Raw genomic sequence first — 22,988 nt, 5'->3', positions numbered from 1 at the left:
TATATCGATAGAGCAGGCCGAAAAGCCTTTCGCTGGGTTTTGTTGCAAGAAAGCGATTACTTGGTTAGAACTCTTCACCTGAAAAGGGTCGTCAATGGTTAAGAGGTTCAGCTTGTCTTGCAAAAAATAACGCGACAGACTTTTGCCATGTGCCATCCTCGGAGACTATTGCTCGAAGTGGGCAGTCCAGCTTGTGAGTTTTGGCTGTGAAGAATATCTTTAAGCAGGACCCCTTGCTTTTCTCTATACACTTGGCTAGGGATTCCAAATTCATTTGTGCACACATTTTCCGTGATCGGGCTTTCACTTTACTTAGAGTGACATCGCTTCTCTGCCGGAAAGTCGAACTGATAGCATTTTCTGCTTTCGATAAGTAGAGCGCTTTTGGCATCACAGCAAAACCTCCCTCTTTACCAGCCTGTAATAGGGTCAGCGAGTTGTTCTTTAAAAACGAAACGGTGAATTTGATTGGAATTCTACACCTGGTAGGTCTACACTTTGCCAAAATGTACACTCCATCTGAAACACATCGGTCCACTTCAGGAGCCACTGCTAGGCTGGAAACTTGTCTCACCATCGCAAGAAGTTCCGATGCCGATTGCCTGGGTTCCACGGCGAACTTTGGTCCTCGTCTAAGGACGCCTTGTACTTGTTCTGGCAAGGACACTTCACCATAGGTGTGGACCGGACTGTGCATCTTCTTAGTGATGGCTCGAAGCTGCGGCAGCGCGCACTGCCATAAGAATTCCGTAGTCCTGTCTGCCGTCTGAGGTCCACCGCCGCCATTCAAGTGCACCATGAGCTGAAGATGTGCCGCTGTGTGCTCTCAGGAAGAGCCATTCTCTGTAGAGGCAAAATCACTCGTGAAATCATTGAAGCTCATGAAATCCATAAATTCAAAGATGAATGCGTAAGCGTTGCCTCATTAGCTCTGCCTGATAAAGTACTACGTTTCCTTGATGAGAATAGAAAAACGTGCGCAGCTGGTCTTGTGCCACTGTAGACCTGTGCTCAGGAATTGTCATTTTCGTCAATCTGTTTTGTGTATCTGTCTTTTCATTTGAGATTGGTTGCCACTGTATTTAAGTAGTGAAAATCACCTCAATAAACCTGTTGTAAGTTCAGCGCCGTGTCTGTGCACTTGTCACGTCCTTTGTCCCCTGCGCTGCTGAAAAAACCGCTGACGAGCGAAGGCACGGAGGGGACACAAGGACATGTTCCTGGAAAATTTTAAAAGTTTTCGAGCAGCCAGCTACGCAGAAGTACCACCCTTTACGTCACTGAAGACTTACATTTAAATATATTCGCGACTAATCAATACTCCACACTATGTAATATCAAAACACAAGCTTATCACAACAGCGCGCTGAAACGGACAGGGAGAGCAGCAGACACGAACCGCTCACGCTTCGCGGCCTGGCCAACAGGCGGCGCAGCCAATGCAATGAGCATGGGCTATACAGTTGAACCTCTATGTAACGAACCTCTATGTAACGAATTCCTGGATTTTACGAAATTTTTCAATTCCCCAGCACATCCCCCATTGAAGCCCATGTATAGGCGACCTCCATGTAACGAACTCGTTGCGGCAGTTGACCTTGATGTAACGAATCCGTGGCTCTGATCATCGAGCTGTATCTTGTAATGTTTTGCCCGAAATTTGACCGGGCAGTGCGCAACTTTAATGAATATTGTTTAAGTAAGTTTTTATATTAAAAGGTAAAGTAGACCGCGAGCAGAACGCTTGCAATCGCAGCAAACAAGCAGACCTCAGTGATGATGATGATGTTGAGCGCCGCTATCGCCGCTCCGTGGCAAGCGTAGCAACTTTTAAGCTTTCATTTTGTAGCTTGACACTAGGTGGCACTACTATGACAAATTTTTCGTGGTGTTGCGGCGCAGTTATGGTAAGCCTTCTTCGTCAGCGTGTTGACGTGTGTGTGTTGATGTGTGTTTACGGTGTCGGTTCGTTACGATGAGTTCTGCTGTGAGGAAACGCAAAGTTTTGTTGCTTGAAGATAAGCTCTCGATTTTGAATGCGGTTACCGCCGGCGAAAAAAAGAAGGATGTCGCTGCCCGCTTCAATATACCAGCCAGCTCCCTGTCAACCATTCTTGCTGCAGAACAAAGCATCCGCAGTGCGATGGAGTCGGGCACAAGCGCCCAGAAGAAAAGACTGAAGACGTCGACGTATGCTGATGTGGACAACGCCGTGTTTGCATGGTTTTTGGACAGACGAGCACAAAACGTGCCCATAAGTGGCGCGATTTTGCAGCAGAAAGCCATAGATTTTGCTTGTATCCTGGGCCACGACGACTTCAAAGCGAGTAACAGCTGGCTACAAGGATTTAAAGCCGGCACGGTGTCGTCGGAAAAGTGGTATCTGGCGAGTCTGCCTCCGCAGACAGCGATGCTGCTGCCTCGTGGGTGGCCAAGAAGCTTCCCGGCATTTTCAGCCACTATGAAGCTGCCGACATTTATAATGCTGATGAGACGGCCCTGTTTTTTTAAATGTTACCGAGCCGCACGTTCTCACTGAAAGGAGAAGACTGCCGCGGTGGAAAGCAAATTAAACTCCGCGTGACGGTTTTGCTTTGCGCCAACACTGATGCCAGCGACAAGCAAATCCTGTTTGTTATTTTCCGCAATGCCCCATCCGGATGATTTAAAGGAACAGGGCGGATGCCAGTAAAATATGTGGCAAACTCCAAAGCTTGGATGTCGCGGGCAATTTTTTACGACTGGCTGAAGGAGCTCAACCAAGATGTCAAGCGACAAGTTCGCAGCATTTGTTTGCTGCTTGACAACTGCTCCGCGCACCATGTGGAAGGCCTACAGCTTTCTAAGGTCGAGCTGCAGCATTTGCCACCTAACTGCACTTCTCTGGTACAGCCCTTAGACAAATGGGTTATTAACAGCTTTAAATGCTGTTACCGGCGTCGATTGATACAGAAGATGCTCCTGGACATCCGCCTTGAATGGCCAACAAAAGTGGATATCTACCAAGCAATCGAAATGCTTGCTGCGTCGTGGCAAGAGGTCGGATCACAAGTGATCACCAATTGCTTCGCCAAGGCTCAGGTAAATAAGGCCATTCAAGCTACAGTCACTGAAGACGAACCTTCAAGCCCACCCGAGGTCGCAGAAGCGTGGGATGAACTACGCATGAACGGTGGGGTGCCCGACGGTGTCGAGCTGTGCAACTTTTTGTTCGTGGACAACGGCGCCGTGGCTACGGAAGAGATGACTGATGCGGCACTTGTCGAAACCGTTAAAGATAGCCTTGAAGGTGACGGTTCGTCAGAGCCTGATACGTTTTGTGCTGTTCCCACCGCGAGGGAACTGATGGACGCGGTGGACGTTCTGCGCCATTTCGTCGGCTCGCAGGACGATGAAGCAGCCATGGATGCCTTAGTTTCCTTGGAGCGCCGAGTAGTGGCTTCGATCGGGCAAAAACAGCAAGCGAAAATTACGCAGTTTTTCTCTATTAAATAAATTCTTTGAATGGCGAGTTCACTTGAATTGATATCTGTCGAATTTTTATTTCGTTTTGGCATAATCCTTACCAGTCTTAACCCAAAACTACATGTAACGAAAACCTGGATATAACGAAAAATTGCGAACTTTTTTCAATTTCGTTATATCCAGGTTTGACTGTAGTTTTCATGCGTCTGTGTCAAAGTAGGTGCTATGTAAAATGAGTTTGATCTTTCATCATAGATACCAGCATGGTGACAATCTTCCTTGTTGAACATGTCCGCTGTACACCTAAGGGACTTGACTAAGAAGCAAACAAGTGGAGTTTTTTTTCTCGTAATGAAATGAGAAACAATCTTTAATTGCTACAGTTCTGGCAAGATAGAGACTTGGGACATACTGTGAATAAAACATGTGCATTTGTCAGCAAAATGCTTGGTGTTAGTGCATGGACAGCGTTTAATGGAAAGAAGGAGAGGCAAGAGTAAGCAGGTGGAAGTGGTCGACACCCAGCACAGAATGGCCAGGAAGTGGAGATTAGCGGCGTAGCACCCTGTATGACAACTTCCCAAAGCTGGCATTGAGGTCATGGATGCACAACATTTCCCAGCACTATGTTAGATGGTAACTGCATGGCATATGCTTTAAAGGGGTCCAGACACAAAGTTTTTCGGTGTCAGTTTATTTGCCTTCAAAGAGGCCTACGGGCCTAGCAATCATGAAAATAAGAGCAAAGCACCAGTGCACAGTGTGAATAATTAATTACAAGTCATTTTGTACACAAAGCCTTTGGTCTCAGTCAGCGCCAACGCTGAAGTGAACAACACCTGAGTTCAGCGACGTCACAATAATTAAGGCAAGTGCACCATGACATCACTCGATGTGGGTGGAAATAGTTTCGTTTATGGGGGTTAAACGTCCGAAAGCGACTCAGGCTATGAGGGACGTTGTAGTGAAGGGCTCCGCAAAATTTCCACCACCTGGGGTTTTTTAATGTGCACTGACGTCGAATGGTACACGGGCCTCTAGAATTTCACCTCCATCGAAATTCGACCACCGCGACCGGGATCGAACTCGCGTCTTTCAGGTCAGCAGTGAAGCGCCATAACCACTGAGCCGCGGAGGCAGCCCAATGTAGGTGGAAATGGCGAGAGGCTCATCGGACAGCATTAAAAACAGCAATAACTTATGTTCCCCTCAAAGAATGTGCCAGACACTTGCAAGATGGCAACTTCTTACGCCCATGAAAGTAATCGTACGGTAACTAACCCCTCTCTCCTCTCCCACTACCGACCCATACCACCTTCCTGCCCTGTGTGCAATGCTCAAAAGGCAAACCTGACTGATATCTTCGGGATCTGTCCGGCTTCCCCTCCACCCAGCAGGCCGGAGCCACTCCAAACATGGGAGGACTGGGAGACCTCACTACGCTCCACAGATCAGGCACGACAGAAGATCGTCGCCACCTGTGCGGCCAGCGTCATGGACCTTTTAGCCTGAACGTTTGAGTGCGGTGTGGTCGTGCGGGGACCCAGGGGTCCTGGGAGGCCCGAATTCCTCTGCACAATAAAGTCTTTCTCTCTCTCACTCTCATGCCGTTCATTGCGTTTAAAATTTTGTGTCTGCACCCCTTTAAGGACTATAGACACCAAATTTTTTCTTGCGTGTTTTCTTCTTTCAAACGATATCGTAGACATTCGTATACATGAAGCACCCTGTGGTATTTGTGTACGACCGCTAAATAGTTTATAATTGAATTTCTTCTTCACGCTGCTTTGGTTTCGTCGACCGAAGGACGACTGTGACGTCAAGTTGATGTTTTCGCCACGTGATCAATTGGAAAAACTTGTAAGGGCCAGTGCGGGTGGCGCCATCAGGGGACACACAGGGACGGCTGACAACACTGGAGGGAGAGGGGATGCGTGGTTGGCTATGGCGGGAATGTGCGTGAGGTGTGCGCGGGCAGCGCGGGAGTGATCCGAGTGGTGTGGTCGAAGTGGGCTCAAGTGTGAGCTCGGTGCGCGTTGCATTAGGTGCGCGAACTGCGGATGACTATTGGGGGACTCCGGCACGCGGGACTCTGTGAGCGTGTGTAATAAATCATCCCTTGACAAACTTTAATATAATCACTGACCGGCTTGTCATTCCATGTTTTGGAAGATGCTGGATTAAATGTCGTAGTCAATTGAATATACATATCAGCAATTATATTACAGTTTTTCTAGTAGATCACGCGAACAAACCGTCAACTTGACGTCACAGTCGTCATTCAGTCAATGAAACCGAAACAGCACGAGAGAAGAAATTCAATCAAATTATTTAGCGCTTGTAGGAAAATACCACACGGTAATTCATGTATTCTAATGTCTAACGCATCGTTTGACAGAAGAAAACATGCAATAAATTTACACTAGCTGCCCACTGAAAGAGAAGACACTTTCGCAAGGCAGCAAAGCTACCTAAGGAACAAGATGGTAGGTTCCAAAATTATTTACCTGGATGAGATATGTGCAACGGCAGCAAGCGCAGTGTTGGTGTAAGGACAGAACAGCGAGCGTGTGCTGCTTGTGCCAAGATCAGGACAACCATGGCCTGGAGCAGGCTGCCAGGGAAGGGCCACCGCATCATTGTGATGCACATCAGCAGTGAGAAAGGCCCATCAACGGCTCCCTGTATGTTTCCTGCAGAAAAACGGAAAGGGTGAAGACTGCTATGAAGATACGGGTGGCAACCATTTTGAGATGTTTGCACTCATGTGCTCCAGAGGCAGACAAGAGAAACATCGTAGCGAAACACAAGCAGTTGTGCCATTCACATCTGGACGAAGCAATGCCGACAACAGTTTTACACAAAGAAGCAGTTCAGCAGTAGCTGACAGAGAGAACACTAATGGAACGCTATGATGCCAACAATGTGGCTCCCATAAATCATGAAGCTGCCCAAACTGTGTGTTGTCAAATACCATGTAGGTGTCGCTGTGGCGAGGGCTGGCAACGTCAAGCTCTGGCTCCCACCTTAGCTTTAACCTATGGAGTTTCTCTGGGTACAAGTTAATAATGATACCAAAAATGAGCATAAAGATTTATGGCTTCCTTTGGTTGAAGCTTTGCTCATAAACAAGACACCAACGGTTTCAGCAGAAAAGTGGAGCAATTGTGCACACCACGCCATGAATAATGATGAAAAATTCAGAGCAAACTCTGCCAGCGGCCCTCATATTCATTAACACATACGAGTTTCACAAAACATAACTATGTAGCACATCGGCTCTGGGATGCATCACAATAGTAAACCAGCGCTAACATCTCTTGCACTGCAAATTAAGACTTTACATCACCAAGTTATCAGGCTTCCAAACTTTGGAAGTGGTATCCCAGGTTTAACATCCTGAAGCAACACATGGGCTATGAAGAACACCACAGTGGACGGCTCCGGATTAATTTAGACCGTATGGGGTTCTTCAACGTGCATTGACGTCGCACAGCACACCATTGTTTTTATGTTTTGCCACCGTCGAAATACTGCCACTGCAGCAGGATCGGGCTCAAACCCGCGACCCTGAGATCAGCAGCCGAACGCCAAAGCCACTAAATCATATGGCGGGTGCTTCCAAATTTTCAGCTAGCTGCTTTTTCTATGGACTGCTTTCCTGTCTCACTAAAGAATACAATCCTTGCTTTAACTATTCGCTTAATAATTCTTTAGGCATGCTGTTTTGTCTTCGCTGAGAACGAATAAACAACTGAGGCTCCTCAACCTTCACGCTGTCAGCAGGCAAAGGACACCTGCAGCTGCATTCCTTTAATACAAGCACATGCATCAGTTTTTGTGCTTATACGCAGGTTGGAGTGGAACGTCAATTCTTATAAATGTCCGACATGAGTATGACGACATCCATACAGACACAAGGCAGCAACGGGAAACTGCAATACGGGCACTGCCTTTGATAAAAACAACTTACTTGTGTGGTGCATTCTTTTCAGCCATGTCCTGCTTCTCGATACAGCTAACTCATTGTTAGAAGCATACAGTAGCAGTGAGCCACTCACAACTTGCCTCCGCGTCCCCCGGCTCTGCTTCTTGCATCGACCCTTTTTCCTTTAAAAGCGCTTACATCGAAAGGTGGGCGACCTGTCACATTTGCAAACAGCGCGCCTGTTTTGCACCTTGCTAGCCATGACGAAGCAAGTACGCATCGAAATGTTCACTGAATGTGGGGGAAGATAGAAATACAAGAAACGCATTTAACGCTCTAGCGCACAAATTCAATACGACGCAAATTTTTATTTTTCTCGTCGAGCAGCCACGATCTACCGCTGACGCTGATACTGTAGAAGCTTGGGCAAGTTGGTGTGACATGGTTTTTTCAGCAGCGCGGGGGACAAAGGACGTGACAAGTGCACAGACACGGCGCTGAACTTACATCCGGTTTATTGAGGTGATTTTCACTACTTAAGTACAGTGGCAACCAATCTCAAATGAAAAGACAGATACACAAAACAGATTGACGAAAATGACAATTCCTGAGCACAGGTCTACAGTGGCACAAGACCAGCTGCGCACGTTTTTCTATTCTCATCAAGGAAACGTAGTTCTTTATCAGACAGAGCTAATGAGGCAACGCTTACGCATTCATCTTTGAATTTATGGATTTCATGAGCTTCAATGATTTCACGAGTGATTTTTGTTCTATTATCTGACAGCACTCGACACTGAGTGAAAACAGGATAACACGGTGGTTTTTTGTTCTTTTTTCTTTCCTCTGTGCAGTCTCTGCAATGAAGGCCAAGGTGACGGGAAGCGGTGCCGCTCACGTTGTTGTTGTGTTCCCGCAGCCGGTCGTTGAGGCAACGACCAGTTTGCCCCGTGTAGTGCTTGTCACACGTAAGCAGAAACCTGTACACAACATTGCTACTACATGGTACAAAACCTTTTCGGTGTTTCTTATCGCAGCCAACCGTCCTTTCATTGCTGCTGTTTACAATATGGCAGAGTTTGGAGAGCTTATCGGGCGCGGAAAAAACAACGTTTACATCGGCACGCGCTCCCACCCTTTTCAGATTATGTGAAATGCGGTGTAGATAAGGAATAACCACATACTTTCTTTTTTCTTCCTTGGGCCTTTCAGTGGAATCTCTGCGGCCTGAATTAATGATTTCTCTTAGCAGGCTCTCTGATATTGCAATCAGAAGGTTGGAAGGGTATCCTGCTGCTTGTAAGCGTACCACCTGATTTTGATAGCTGTCTTGCATCGCATGATGGCATGATTTTTCTAGGGCATTTCTTAAACACAACTTTGCGATGCCGCGCTTTACAAGCTTAGAATGTGCAGAAGCGAAAGGCGTGAGGGGCTTCTGGCATCGTGGCTCGTAACGCCAGCACACATGGCTATTCTTGAGGAACATGGCAAGATCTAAAAAACGTAACTTTCCTCCAGAAGGCGTTTCATGCGTCAAAACAAGAGGGTCAAGACAGGTGTGAAAAATTGATAAAACTTTCGAGACCGAGGCCCCTGCGTCAGTAACTGCACATGTCATCAAAACTAAAAAATCATCTACAAACCTAAAAACACGAGCCACGCTTTCGTCGAGTTGACTATCAAGGAGCTTGTCATGGTGCGCGAGATAAATGTCGCCTAGTATCGGAGCTATGCATGAAACAATGCAGACGCCATTGCTCTGGAGGTAAACAGATTCATTCCAGGTGGAAAATGTCGAGTTAAAGCAAAAAGTAAGGAGTTCCAAGAAGTTGCTATTGCTGATGCCTGCAGAACTCTGGAAAGCTACCACACCAAAGGAATCAATGCATTCTTCAACGCTTGCCAGCAGTTTCTTTTGCGGAAGGGAATAATATAAATCTTTTATATCGATAGAGCAGGCCGAAAAGCCTTTCGCTGGGTTTTGTTGCAAGAAAGCGATTACTTGGTTAGAACTCTTCACCTGAAAAGGGTCGTCAATGGTTAAGAGGTTCAGCTTGTCTTGCAAAAAATAACGCGACAGACTTTTGCCATGTGCCATCCTCGGAGACTATTGCTCGAAGTGGGCAGTCCAGCTTGTGAGTTTTGGCTGTGAAGAATATCTTTAAGCAGGACCCCTTGCTTTTCTCTATACACTTGGCTAGGGATTCCAAATTCATTTGTGCACACATTTTCCGTGATCGGGCTTTCACTTTACTTAGAGTGACATCGCTTCTCTGCCGGAAAGTCGAACTGATAGCATTTTCTGCTTTCGATAAGTAGAGCGCTTTTGGCATCACAGCAAAACCTCCCTCTTTACCAGCCTGTAATAGGGTCAGCGAGTTGTTCTTTAAAAACGAAACGGTGAATTTGATTGGAATTCTACACCTGGTAGGTCTACACTTTGCCAAAATGTACACTCCATCTGAAACACATCGGTCCACTTCAGGAGCCACTGCTAGGCTGGAAACTTGTCTCACCATCGCAAGAAGTTCCGATGCCGATTGCCTGGGTTCCACGGCGAACTTTGGTCCTCGTCTAAGGACGCCTTGTACTTGTTCTGGCAAGGACACTTCACCATAGGTGTGGACCGGACTGTGCATCTTCTTAGTGATGGCTCGAAGCTGCGGCAGCGCGCACTGCCATAAGAATTCCGTAGTCCTGTCTGCCGTCTGAGGTCCACCGCCGCCATTCAAGTGCACCATGAGCTGAAGATGTGCAGCTGTGTGCTCTCAGGAAGAGCCATTCTCTGTAGAGGCAAAATCACTCGTGAAATCATTGAAGCTCATGAAATCCATAAATTCAAAGATGAATGCGTAAGCGTTGCCTCAAAAGCACTGCCTGATAAAGTACTACGTTTCCTTGATGAGAATAGAAAAACGTGCGTAGCTGGTCTTGTGCCACTGTAGACCTGTGCTCAGGAATTGTCATTTTCGTCAATCTGTTTTGTGTATCTGTCTTTTCATTTGAGATTGGTTGCCACTGTATTTAAGTAGTGAAAATCACCTCAATAAACCTGTTGTAAGTTCAGCGCCGTGTCTGTGCACTTGTCACGTCCTTTGTCCCCTGCGCTGCTGAAAAAACCGCTGACGAGCGAAGGCACGGAGGGGACACAAGGACATGTTCCTGGAAAATTTTAAAAGTTTTCGAGCAGCCAGCTACGCAGAAGTACCACCCTTTACGTCACTGAAGACTTACATTTAAATATATTCGCGACTAATCAATACTCCACACTATGTAATATCAAAACACAAGCTTATCACAACAGCGCGCTGAAACGGACAGGGAGAGCAGCAGACACGACCCGCTCACGCTTCGCGGCCTGGCCAACAGGCGGCGCAGCCAATGCAATGAGCATGGGCTATAGTTTTCATGCGTCTGTGTCAAAGTAGGTGCTATGTAAAATGCGTTTGATCTTTCATCATAGATACCAGCATGGTGACGATCTTCCTTGTTGAACATGTCTGCTGTACACCTAAGGGACTTGAGTAAGAAGCAAACAAGTGGAGTTTTTTTTCTCGTAATGCAATGAGAAACAATCTTTAATTGCTACAGTTCTGGCAAGATAGAGACTTGGGACATACTGTGAATAAAACATGTGCATTTGTCAGCAAAATGCTTGTTGTTAGTGCATGGACAGCGTTTAATGGAAAGAAGGAGAGGCAAGAGTAAGCAGGTGGAAGTGGTCGACACCCAGCACAGAATGGCCAGGAAGTGGAGATTAGCGGCGTAGCACCCTGTATGACAACTTCCCAAAGCTGGCATTGAGGTCATGGATGCACAACATTTCCCAGCACTATGTTAGATGGTAACTGCATGGCATATGCTTTAAAGGGGTCCAGACACAAAGTTTTTCGGTGTCAGTTTATTTGCCTTCAAAGAGGCCTACGGGCCTAGCAATCATGAAAATAAGAGCAAAACACCAGTGCACAGTGTGAATAATTAATTAAAAGCCATTTTGTACACAAAGCCTTTGGTCTCAGTCAGCGCCAACGCTGAAGTGAACAACACCTGAGTTCAGCGACGTCACAATAATTAAGGCAAGTGCACCATGACATCACTCGATGTGGGTGGAAATAGTTTCGTTTATGGGGGTTAAACGTCCGAAAGCGACTCAGGCTATGAGGGACGTTGTAGTGAAGGGCTCCGCAAAATTTCCACCACCTGGGGTTCTTTAATGTGCACTGACGTCGAATGGTACACGGGCCTCTAGAATTTCACCTCCATCGAAATTCGACCACCGCGACCGGGATCGAACTCGCGTCTTTCAGGTCAGCAGTGAAGCGCCATAACCACTGAGCCACGGAGGCAGCCCAATGTAGGTGGAAATGGCGAGAGGCTCATCGGACAGCATTAAAAACAGCAATAACTTATGTTCCCCTCAAAGAATGTGCCAGACACTTGCAAGATGGCAACTTCTTACGCCCATGAAAGTAATCGTACGGTAACTAACCCCTCTCTCCTCTCCCACTACCGACCCATACCACCTTCCTGCCCTGTGTGCAATGCTCAAAAGGCAAACCTGACTGATATCTTCGGGATCTGTCCGGCTTCCCCTCCACCCAGCAGGCCGGAGCCACTCCAAACATGGGAGGACTGGGAGACCTCACTACGCTCCACAGATCAGGCACGACAGAAGATCGTCGCCACCTGTGCGGCCAGCGTCATGGACCTTTTAGCCTGAACGTTTGAGTGCGGTGTGGTCGTGCGGGGACCCAGGGGTCCTGGGAGGCCCGAATTCCTCTGCACAATAAAGTCTTTCTCTCTCTCACTCTCATGCCGTTCATTGCGTTTAAAATTTTGTGTCTGCACCCCTTTAAGGACTATAGACACCAAATTTTTTCTTGCGTGTTTTCTTCTTTCAAACGATATCGTAGACATTCGTATACATGAAGCACCCTGTGGTATTTGTGTACGACCGCTAAATAGTTTATAATTGAATTTCTTCTTCACGCTGTTTCGGTTTCGTCGACCGAAGGACGACTGTGACGTCAAGTTGATGTTTTCGCCACGTGATCAATTGGAAAAACTTGTAAGGGCCAGTGCGGGTGGCGCCATCAGGGGACACACAGGGACGGCTGACAACACTGGAGGGAGAGGGGATGCGTGGTTGGCTATGGCGGGAATGTGCGTGAGGTGTGCGCGGGCAGCGCGGGAGTGATCCGAGTGGTGTGGTCGAAGTGGGCTCAAGTGTGAGCTCGGTGCGCGTTGCATTAGGTGCGCGAACTGCGGATGACTATTGGGGGACTCCGGCACGCGGGACTCTGTGAGCGTGTGTAATAAATCATCCCTTGACAAACTTTAATATAATCACTGACCGGCTTGTCATTCCATGTTTTGGAAGATGCTGGATTAAATGTCGTAGTCAATTGAATATACATATCAGCGATTATATTACAGTTTTTCTAGTAGATCACGCGAACAAACCGTCAACTTGACGTCACAGTCGTCATTCAGTCAATGAAACCGAAACAGCACGAGAGAAGAAATTCAATCAAATTATTTAGCGCTTGTAGGAAAATACCACACGGTAATTCATGTATTCTAATGTCTAACGCATCGTTTGACAGAAGAAAACATGCAATAAAATTACACTAGCTGCCCACTGAAAGAGAAGACACTTTCGCAAGGCAGCAAAGCTACCTAAGGAACAAGATGGTAGGTTCCAAAATTATTTACCTGGATGAGATATGTGCAACGGCAGCAAGCGCAGTGTTGGTGTAAGGACAGAACAGCGAGCGTGTGCTGCTTGTGCCAAGATCAGGACAACCATGGCCTGGAGCAGGCTGCCAGGGAAGGGCCACCGCATCATTGTGATGCACATCAGCAGTGAGAAAGGCCCATCAACGGCTCCCTGTATGTTTCCTGCAGAAAAACGGAAAGGGTGAAGACTGCTATGAAGATACGGGTGGCAATCATTTTGAGATGTTTGCACTCATGTGCTCCAGAGGCAGACAAGAGAAACATCGTAGCGAAACACAAGCAGTTGTGCCATTCACATCTGGACGAAGCAATGCCGACAACAGTTTTACACAAAGAAGCAGTTCAGCAGTAGCTGACAGAGAGAACACTAATGGAACGCTATGATGCCAACAATGTGGCTCCCATAAATCATGAAGCTGCCCAAACTGTGTGTTGTCAAATACCATGTAGGTGTCGCTGTGGCGAGGGCTGGCAACGTCAAGCTCTGGCTCCCACCTTAGCTTTAACCTATGGAGTTTCTCTGGGTACAAGTTAATAATGATACCAAGAATGAGCATAAAGATTTATGGCTTCCTTTGGTTGAAGCTTTGCTCATAAACAAGACACCAACGGTTTCAGCAGAAAAGTGGAGCAATTGTGCACACCACGCCATGAATAATGATGAAAAATTCAGAGCAAACTCTGCCAGCGGCCCTCATATTCATTAACACATACGAGTTTCACAAAACATAACTATGAAGCACATCGGCTCTGGGATGCATCACAATAGTAAACCAGCGCTAACATCTCTTGCACTGCAAATTAAGACTTTACATCACCAAGTTATCAGGCTTCCAAACTTTGGAAGTGGTATCCCAGGTTTAACATCCTGAAGCAACACATGGGCTATGAAGAACACCACAGTGGACGGCTCCGGATTAATTTAGACCGTATGGGGTTCTTCAACGTGCATTGACGTCGCACAGCACACCATTGTTTTTATGTTTTGCCACCGTCGAAATACTGCCACTGCAGCAGGATCGGGCTCAAACCCGCGACCCTGAGATCAGCAGCCGAACGCCAAAGCCACTAAATCATATGGCGGGTGCTTCCAAATTTTCAGCTAGCTGCTTTTTCTATGGACTGCTTTCCTGTCTCACTAAAGAATACAATACTTGCTTTAACTATTCGCTTAATAATTCTTTAGGCATGCTGTTTTGTCTTCGCTGAGAACGAATAAACAACTGAGGCTCCTCAACCTTCACGCTGTTAGCAGGCAAAGGACACCTGCAGCTGCATTCCTTTAATACAAGCACATGCATCAGTTTTTGTGCTTATACGCAGGTTGGAGTGGAACGTCAATTCTTATAAATGTCCGACATGAGTATGACGACATCCATACAGACACAAGGCAGCAACGGGAAACTGCAATACGGGCACTGCCTTTGATAAAAACAACTTACTTGTGTGGTGCATTCTTTTCAGCCATCTCCTGCTTCTCGATACAGCTAACTCATTGTTAGAAGCATACAGTAGCAGTGAGCCACTCACAACTTGCCTCCGCGTCCCCCGGCTCTGCTTCTTGCATCGACCCTTTTTCCTTTAAAAGCGCTTACATCGAAAGGTGGGCGACCTGTCACATTTGCAAACAGCGCGCCTGTTTTGCACCTTGCTAGCCATGACGAAGCAAGTACGCATCGAAATGTTCACTGAATGTGGGGGAAGATAGAAATACAAGAAACGCATTTAACGCTCTAGCGCACAAATTCAATACGACGCAAATTTTTATTTTTCTCGTCGAGCAGCCACGATCTACCGCTGACGCTGATACTGTAGAAGCTTGGGCAAGTTGGTGTGACATGGTTTTTTCAGCAGCGCGGGGGACAAAGGACGTGACAAGTGCACAGACACGGCGCTGAACTTACATCCGGTTTATTGAGGTGATTTTCACTACTTAAGTACAGTGGCAACCAATCTCAAATGAAAAGACAGATACACAAAACAGATTGACGAAAATGACAATTCCTGAGCACAGGTCTACAGTGGCACAAGACCAGCTGCGCACGTTTTTCTATTCTCATCAAGGAAACGTAGTTCTTTATCAGACAGAGCTAATGAGGCAACGCTTACGCATTCATCTTTGAATTTATGGATTTCATGAGCTTCAATGATTTCACGAGTGATTTTTGTTCTATTATCTGACAGCACTCGACACTGAGTGAAAACAGGATAACACGGTGGTTTTTTGTTCTTTTTTCTTTCCTCTGTGCAGTCTCTGCAATGAATGCCAAGGTGACGGGAAGCGGTGCCGCTCACGTTGTTGTTGTGTTCCCGCAGCCGGTCGTTGAGGCAACGACCAGTTTGCCCCGTGTAGTGCTTGTCACACGTAAGCAGAAACCTGTACACAACATTGCTACTACATGGTACAAAACCTTTCTTTATTCTTTCTTTCTTTATTCTCAGAAACAGTACACAAACTGTTGGTTGGACCCATAGCCTTTACGGCTAGTGAGGGGTCCAAATACAACACAAGCACAATACTACCGCAGACCGTGTAAAATAAAAAACTTCAAGATTAACACACACAATTGATTCCTACATTTCCATGGAATTTAAATAGTGTTTTAAAGATGTTGAAAAGTTATTTTTTTCTTTAACTTCATTCGGGATTTCATTCCACACATGGGCTCCACTGTATTCTAGGAGTCTCCGGCCGTACATATTGTAACAAGGTGGTAAATTAAATAGATTGTTAGTTGCAGCTCTTGTTTGTTTCATTGGTAATCTAAATAAACTAAGGGGCAGGGGGTTGTTAGATTTTATTACATTGTTTACTATTTCAGCTATCTTCAGTTTATATGCCATTGATAGGGGTAAGATACGAAGCTGCTGAAAGAGTGGCCTGCTGGGGTGTGTATTATTTGAATAAGTTATCATACGAATAGCTCGTTTTTGAAGGCGAGAAACAGGATCTAGGTATGTTTTATATGTACCACCCCACGTTTCCAGGCAATAAGATAATTGACTGTGCACAAAGGCGAAATACAGAACGCGCAGAATTGGAAGATCAAAGCAGTCCCTGGCCTTTAGTAAAACATGACAACCATAGGCTAATTTGGAGCAAACATTATTAATTTGTTCTTTCCAGTGCATATCAGACGCGAACAGGACACCAAGATACTTGTATTGAGGCACCCTCAGCAGAGTCGTGTTGTCGATAGTTACAGATATACGTTCGTAGTTCATGTTCTTCCTGCGCGAGTGAAACACGGTGTACTTTATTTTCTCAGTATTAAGGGTCAATCGATTACTTTTAAACCACTGCGAAACTTCACCAAGCTCTTCATTAGTTATACATTTAAGTGCCACTAAATTTTCCCCTGTAAAAAGCAGTGCAGTGTCATCAGCATATATTACAGCTTTCGAATATTTCAGCGTTGATGGAAGGTCATTAATATACAGGGAAAAGAATAGCGGCCCAAGCACGGAGCCCTGAGGCACACCTAGATTAATGCTTTGCGGTAGTGAGGCTAAATTGTTCATGACAACATATTGTTTCCGTCCTGTAAAATAGCCTTTAATTAGATCACGAATTTTCCCTCTTAAACCGTAGGTTTCCAATTTCTGTTGTAGTATTGTGTGATCAACCGTATCGAAAGCTTTTGATATGCCTAAATATACTACTATGGCCAGCTTGTTATTATGCAGTGCAGAATTTATAAGTTGTGAAAGAACAAGAACTGCGGATGACGTTGACCTTTGGGGCCTGAAGCCATGCTGATTATGACATATAATGTTATATTTATTTAGAAAATTTTGTATACGTTTACAAAGAACCTTTTCAAAAACTGTATTAATTGCATTTAATACCGATATTGGTCTGTAGTTTCGCGGATCAGATCGCTCACCGCCTTTATAAATAGGTACAACCCTTGCAACCTTTAGCTCGTCAGGATATATTCCGTTTGCCAATGAATGGTTAAATATGTGTAGTAGATGGATCGCTAGTATATCAATGTTGTTTTTGATCAGTCTAACGGGTATTGCATCAGGTCCTGCCGCCTTGCCGGCTGAAAGGCTGCCGACTGCAGTGATTACTTCTTCTATGTCTATGTCAGGCAAAGCAAAACTGTTATTAACACGTTCCGGCATCTTCGCGGTAGGTGCGTCAGCATGAACTTGCGCGGCAACCGTAGGCCCAATAGAGGTAAAATAGGTATTGAATGATTCTACTGTGTCTTCGTCAACTGTCTCAGGGAGTGTTGCCGTACTGGATCGCAGGCCGATTGCGTTGTTCACTATATCCCAAATTTTTTTTGTATTTCCATGCGCCTGTTTCACCAGTGATGAATAATATTCTTTTTTTCTTTTTCTCATAAGAGATACAGACAAGTTCCTGCAGCGCTTATACTGGGTTAGGTAGTATTCGTTTGATCTCAACTGCTTCCATTTGCGATACCATTTGTCCTTATCTTTTAACACGGCTAATATTTCAGTATTCATCCAAGGACACGTTGGCTGGCTGTATTTATTAGTGTTCGGCAGAGAGCTCTGTTCAATGGCATTTTTAAGGATGTCTAAAAAGTTCTTACACTCAGTATTGACGTTTTCATCATATGCCGTAGTGAAGTCGGCTTGTTCTAATGTTTCACGCAGTGCTACATAGTTTATCTTACTACGAATTTTACACTGCGTCAACTGCGCTTGTAGAGGCAGGTCTTTTTCTATTACAAGAAAAATGGGTGAATGGTCGGCTACCACCTCAGCGCAGGTACCGGCAAGCACACCTGGGACAATATTACAGAGGGCGTGATCTATTAGAGTACTTGAAGTACTTGTTACGTGGGTAGGTTCTGTAATAAGGTTACGTAAGGCAAATGATTCGAGAAGGAAAGTGTAGCTGTTCTGTACTCCATGTGATAGATCTAAATTGAAATCGCCCATTATGACAATATTAGAGCGACGCCCATGAAAACAATTTGTTAGAATCATTTCAAACTTCTCAAGGAACTCCGTTATCGATGTGTTTGGTGTCCGATAAACCACACCAACCATCAAACCATCCTGAAGTTTTATGAACAGGGTTTCAATGCAGTCAAAACTAACAGACGCCACTCCCATTAGCTGGTAGGAGACACTATCTCTGACAAACATCCCTACCCCACCTCCCCTTGCTCGTGTATCCCGTGGCTGGGATAAAAATTTATAACCCGGGAAAGAGACTACTTCATCACGCTTAAGCCATGTTTCACTCACGGCTATTACATCAAAACAGGATTCATACCTTGCCATGTGTACAATCAAGTTATTTAGGTTACTTCGTATGCTGCGCACGTTACAGTGCAAAATTGAAAAGCTTTTATCACGCATCAAATCGTCAACTTGTTGAAACGTAAAAGCCATGTCAAAAGAAACAGGAAAAATTTCATGCTAAGATCTGAACGACAGAAAAAAAGAAAAGTCACACAACGCTGGCCAAGTCACCTTCACTTGTGATGTGCAGAACAGTAGAGTTGTCTGCCCTACGCATCAAAATTTTTCCTTGTGACAACCAAACAAACTTCCAGTTGTGGTCCTTAGCTGCTTTCTTTGCTTTAGATAGTAGTACTTTGTTTTCAACGCACAGGTGCTCATTAACAAACAAGGGTTCTTGTTCTTCAAAACCAAGCAGTCTCGTGTTCAGTTTGGTCTTTTTAGCTGCATTGAGCACTTTATCTCGGATAGACCTTGTGACAAACTTGACCACCACGTTTGGCTTATCCTTATCTTTAGAGCGCACTCGATGCACTACATCAATGTCAGACTCGGCAAGTGCGACACCCAGGCAAGAAGCCACCTTCTGAACAGAGTTTACAAGGTCCTCATTCGGAGCAAGCGGAAGTCCCTTGATTTCAAGATTTATGTTCCTGGTGAACTGTTTTAGCTCTAACATCTCTTTTTTTGTCTCTTGCAGCTCATTTCTCAGAAGCTCATTTGTTTTCTGATAATGTTCATTTTGTTTTTTGACTTCCGCAAGCTCCCGACGAAAACCCTCCACATCTGCCTTGAAGTTTTCAAACCCCTCATTCATGAAGTCAATTGACTCTTTAATGCCAGAGAGCTCAGCGCGAATTTCAGTGCTTGAGCCGCCCATTTTTTCGACGCTGCTTTTCATGTCGGATGCAAATACATCAAGTTTAGTTAGAAGTTCGGTAAGAATCTTCGCTACTTCCTTAATGCTCCCTGGAGGCTTATCCCCGAGAGCCCTGAAATCTTGTAGGGCATCCTTTGCACTGTCCATTTTCGCGCTGAGGAGCTCGGCGAAAGCACCCGACAAAGTTAGTCCTAGAGGCGACAAAAATTACACCACAACACACCTGGCAGCAGCAGCGACGGCAAGGTCACGATGCCGTTTACAATAAAGCATACGAACAAGCACCAACCTGAAAAAATTGAAGACAATATCTTGATATGCTGTGTTTCTTATCGCAGCCAACCGTCCTTTCATTGCTGCTGTTTACAATATGGCAGAGTTTGGAGAGCTTATCGGGCGCGGAAAAAACAACGTTTACATCGGCACGCGCTCCCACCCTTTTCAGATTATGTGAAATGCGGTGTAGATAAGGAATAACCACATACTTTCTTTTTTCTTCCTTGGGCCTTTCAGTGGAATCTCTGCGGCCTGAATTAATGATTTCTCTTAGCAGGCTCTCTGATATTGCAATCAGAAGGTCGGAAGGGTATCCTGCTGCTTGTAAGCGTACCACCTGATTTTGATAGCTGTCTTGCATCGCATGATGGCATGATTTTTCTAGGGCATTTCTTAAACACAACTTTGCGATGCCGCGCTTTACAAGCTTAGAATGTGCAGAAGCGAAAGGCGTGAGGGGCTTCTGGCATCGTGGCTCGTAACGCCAGCACACATGGCTATTCTTGAGGAACATGGCAAGATCTAAAAAACGTAACTTTCCTCCAGAAGGCGTTTCATGCGTCAAAACAAGAGGGTCAAGACAGGTGTGAAAAATTGATAAAACTTTCGAGACCGAGGCCCCTGCGTCAGTAACTGCACATGTCATCAAAACTAAAAAATCATCTACAAACCTAAAAACACGAGCCACGCTTTCGTCGAGTTGACTATCAAGGAGCTTGTCATGGTGCGCGAGATAAATGTCGCCCAGTATCGGAGCTATGCATGAAACAATGCAGACGCCATTGCTCTGGAGGTAAACAGATTCATTCCAGGTGGAAAATGTCGAGTTAAAGCAAAAAGTAAGGAGTTCCAAGAAGTTGCTATTGCTGATGCCTGCAGAACTCTGGAAAGCTACCACACCAAAGGAATCAATGCATTCTTCAACGCTTGCCAGCAGTTTCTTTTGCGGAAGGGAATAATATAAATCTTTTATATCGATAGAGCAGGCCGAAAAGCCTTTCGCTGGGTTTTGTTGCAAGAAAGCGATTACTTGGTTAGAACTCTTCACCTGAAAAGGGTCGTCAATGGTTAAGAGGTTCAGCTTGTCTTGCAAAAAATAACGCGACAGACTTTTGCCATGTGCCATCCTCGGAGACTATTGCTCGAAGTGGGCAGTCCAGCTTGTGAGTTTTGGCTGTGAAGAATATCTTTAAGCAGGACCCCTTGCTTTTCTCTATACACTTGGCTAGGGATTCCAAATTCATTTGTGCACACATTTTCCGTGATCGGGCTTTCACTTTACTTAGAGTGACATCGCTTCTCTGCCGGAAAGTCGAACTGATAGCATTTTCTGCTTTCGATAAGTAGAGCGCTTTTGGCATCACAGCAAAACCTCCCTCTTTACCAGCCTGTAATAGGGTCAGCGAGTTGTTCTTTAAAAACGAAACGGTGAATTTGATTGGAATTCTACACCTGGTAGGTCTACACTTTGCCAAAATGTACACTCCATCTGAAACACATCGGTCCACTTCAGGAGCCACTGCTAGGCTGGAAACTTGTCTCACCATCGCAAGAAGTTCCGATGCCGATTGCCTGGGTTCCACGGCGAACTTTGGTCCTCGTCTAAGGACGCCTTGTACTTGTTCCGGAGAGGACACTTCACCATAGGTGTGGACCGGACTGTGCATCTTCTTAGTGATGGCTCGAAGCTGCGGCAGAGCGCACTGCCATAAGAATTCCGTAGTCCTGTCTGCCGTCTGAGGTCCACCGCCGCCATTCAAGTGCACCATGAGCTGAAGATGTGCAGCTGTGTGCTCTCAGGAAGAGCCATTCTCTGTAGAGGCAAAATCACTCGTGAAATCATTGAAGCTCATGAAATCCATAAATTCAAAGATGAATGCGTAAGCGTTGCCTCAATAGCTCTGCCTGATAAAGTACTACGTTTCCTTGATGAGAATAGAAAAACGTGCGCAGCTGGTCTTGTGCCACTGTAGAACTGTGCTCAGGAATTGTCATTTTCGTCAATCTGTTTTGTGTATCTGTCTTTTCATTTGAGATTGGTTGCCACTGTATTTAAGTAGTGAAAATCACCTCAATAAACCTGTTGTATGTTCAGCGCCGTGTCTGTGCACTTGTCACGTCCTTTGTCCCCTGCGCTGCTGAAAAAACCGCTGACGAGCGAAGGCACGGAGGGGACACAAGGACATGTTCATGGAAAATTTTAAAAGTTTTCGAGCAGCCAGCTACGCAGAAGTACCACCCTTTACGTCACTGAAGACTTACATTTAAATATATTCGCGACTAATCAATACTCCACACTATGTAATATCAAAACACAAGCTTATCACAACAGCGCGCTGAAACGGACAGGGAGAGCAGCAGACACGACCCACTCACGCTTCGCGGCCAGGCCAACAGGCGGCGCAGCCAATGCAATGAGCATGGGCTATAGTTTCCATGCGTCTGTGTCAAAGTAGGTGCTATGTAAAATGAGTTTGATCTTTCATCATAGATACCAGCATGGTGACAATCTTCCTTGTTGAACATGTCTGCTGTACACCTAAGGGACTTGACTAAGAAGCAAACAAGTGGAGTTTTTTTTCTCGTAATGCAATGAGAAACAATCTTTAATTGCTACAGTTCTGGCAAGATAGAGACTTGGGACATACTGTGAATAAAACATGTGCATTTGTCAGCAAAATGCTTGGTGTTAGTGCATGGACAGCGTTTAATGGAAAGAAGGAGAGGCAAGAGTAAGCAGGTGGAAGTGGTCGACACCCAGCACAGAATGGCCAGGAAGTGGAGATTAGCGGCGTAGCACCCTGTATGACAACTTCCCAAAGCTGGCATTGAGGTCATGGATGCACAACTTTTCCCAGCACCATGTTAGATGGTAACTGCATGGCATATGCTTTAAAGGGGTCCAGACACAAAGTTTTTCGGTGTCAGTTTATTTGCCTTCAAAGAGGCCTACGGGCCTAGCAATCATGAAAATAAGAGCAAAACACCAGTGCACAGTGTGAATAATTAATTACAAGCCATTTTGTACACAAAGCCTTTGGTCTCAGTCAGCGCCAGCGCTGAAGTGAACAACCCCTGAGTTCAGCGACGTCACAATAATTAAAGCAAGTGCACCATGACATCACTCGATGTGGGTGGAAATAGTTTCGTTTATGGGGGTTAAACGTCCGAAAGCGACTCAGGCTATGAGGGACGTTGTAGTGAAGGGCTCCGCAAAATTTCCACCACCTGGGGTTCTTTAATGTGCACTGACGTCGAATGGTACACGGGCCTCTAGAATTTCACCTCCATCGAAATTCGACCACCGCGACCGGGATCGAACTCGCGTCTTTCAGGTCAGCAGTGAAGCGCCATAACCACTGAGCCGCGGAGGCAGCCCAATGTAGGTGGAAATGGCGAGAGGCTCATCGGACAGCATTAAAAACAGCAATAACTTATGTTCCCCTCAAAGAATGTGCCAGACAC

At 45.7% G+C, this 22,988-nt stretch overlaps 1 protein-coding gene across 1 annotated transcript in view; it reads right to left on the bottom strand.

The window, feature by feature from the left end:
• Nucleotides 1-22,988, bottom strand: part of LOC144115296 (uncharacterized) — a 396,380-nt gene that overhangs the window by 273,104 nt on the left and 100,288 nt on the right. Inside the window, exon 5 of the transcript XR_013311339.1 lies at nt 575-843. The gene's annotated coding sequence lies outside the window, so the exon portion shown is untranslated. The remainder of the gene's footprint in view (nt 1-574; nt 844-22,988) is intronic.

Source organism: Amblyomma americanum, chromosome 1 (assembly GCF_052857255.1).
Source record: "Amblyomma americanum isolate KBUSLIRL-KWMA chromosome 1, ASM5285725v1, whole genome shotgun sequence".
Taxonomy (NCBI): domain Eukaryota; kingdom Metazoa; phylum Arthropoda; class Arachnida; order Ixodida; family Ixodidae; genus Amblyomma; species Amblyomma americanum.
The sequence above is the reverse complement of the archived record's forward strand: the minus strand, read 5'-3'. Positions and strand labels throughout refer to the sequence as shown.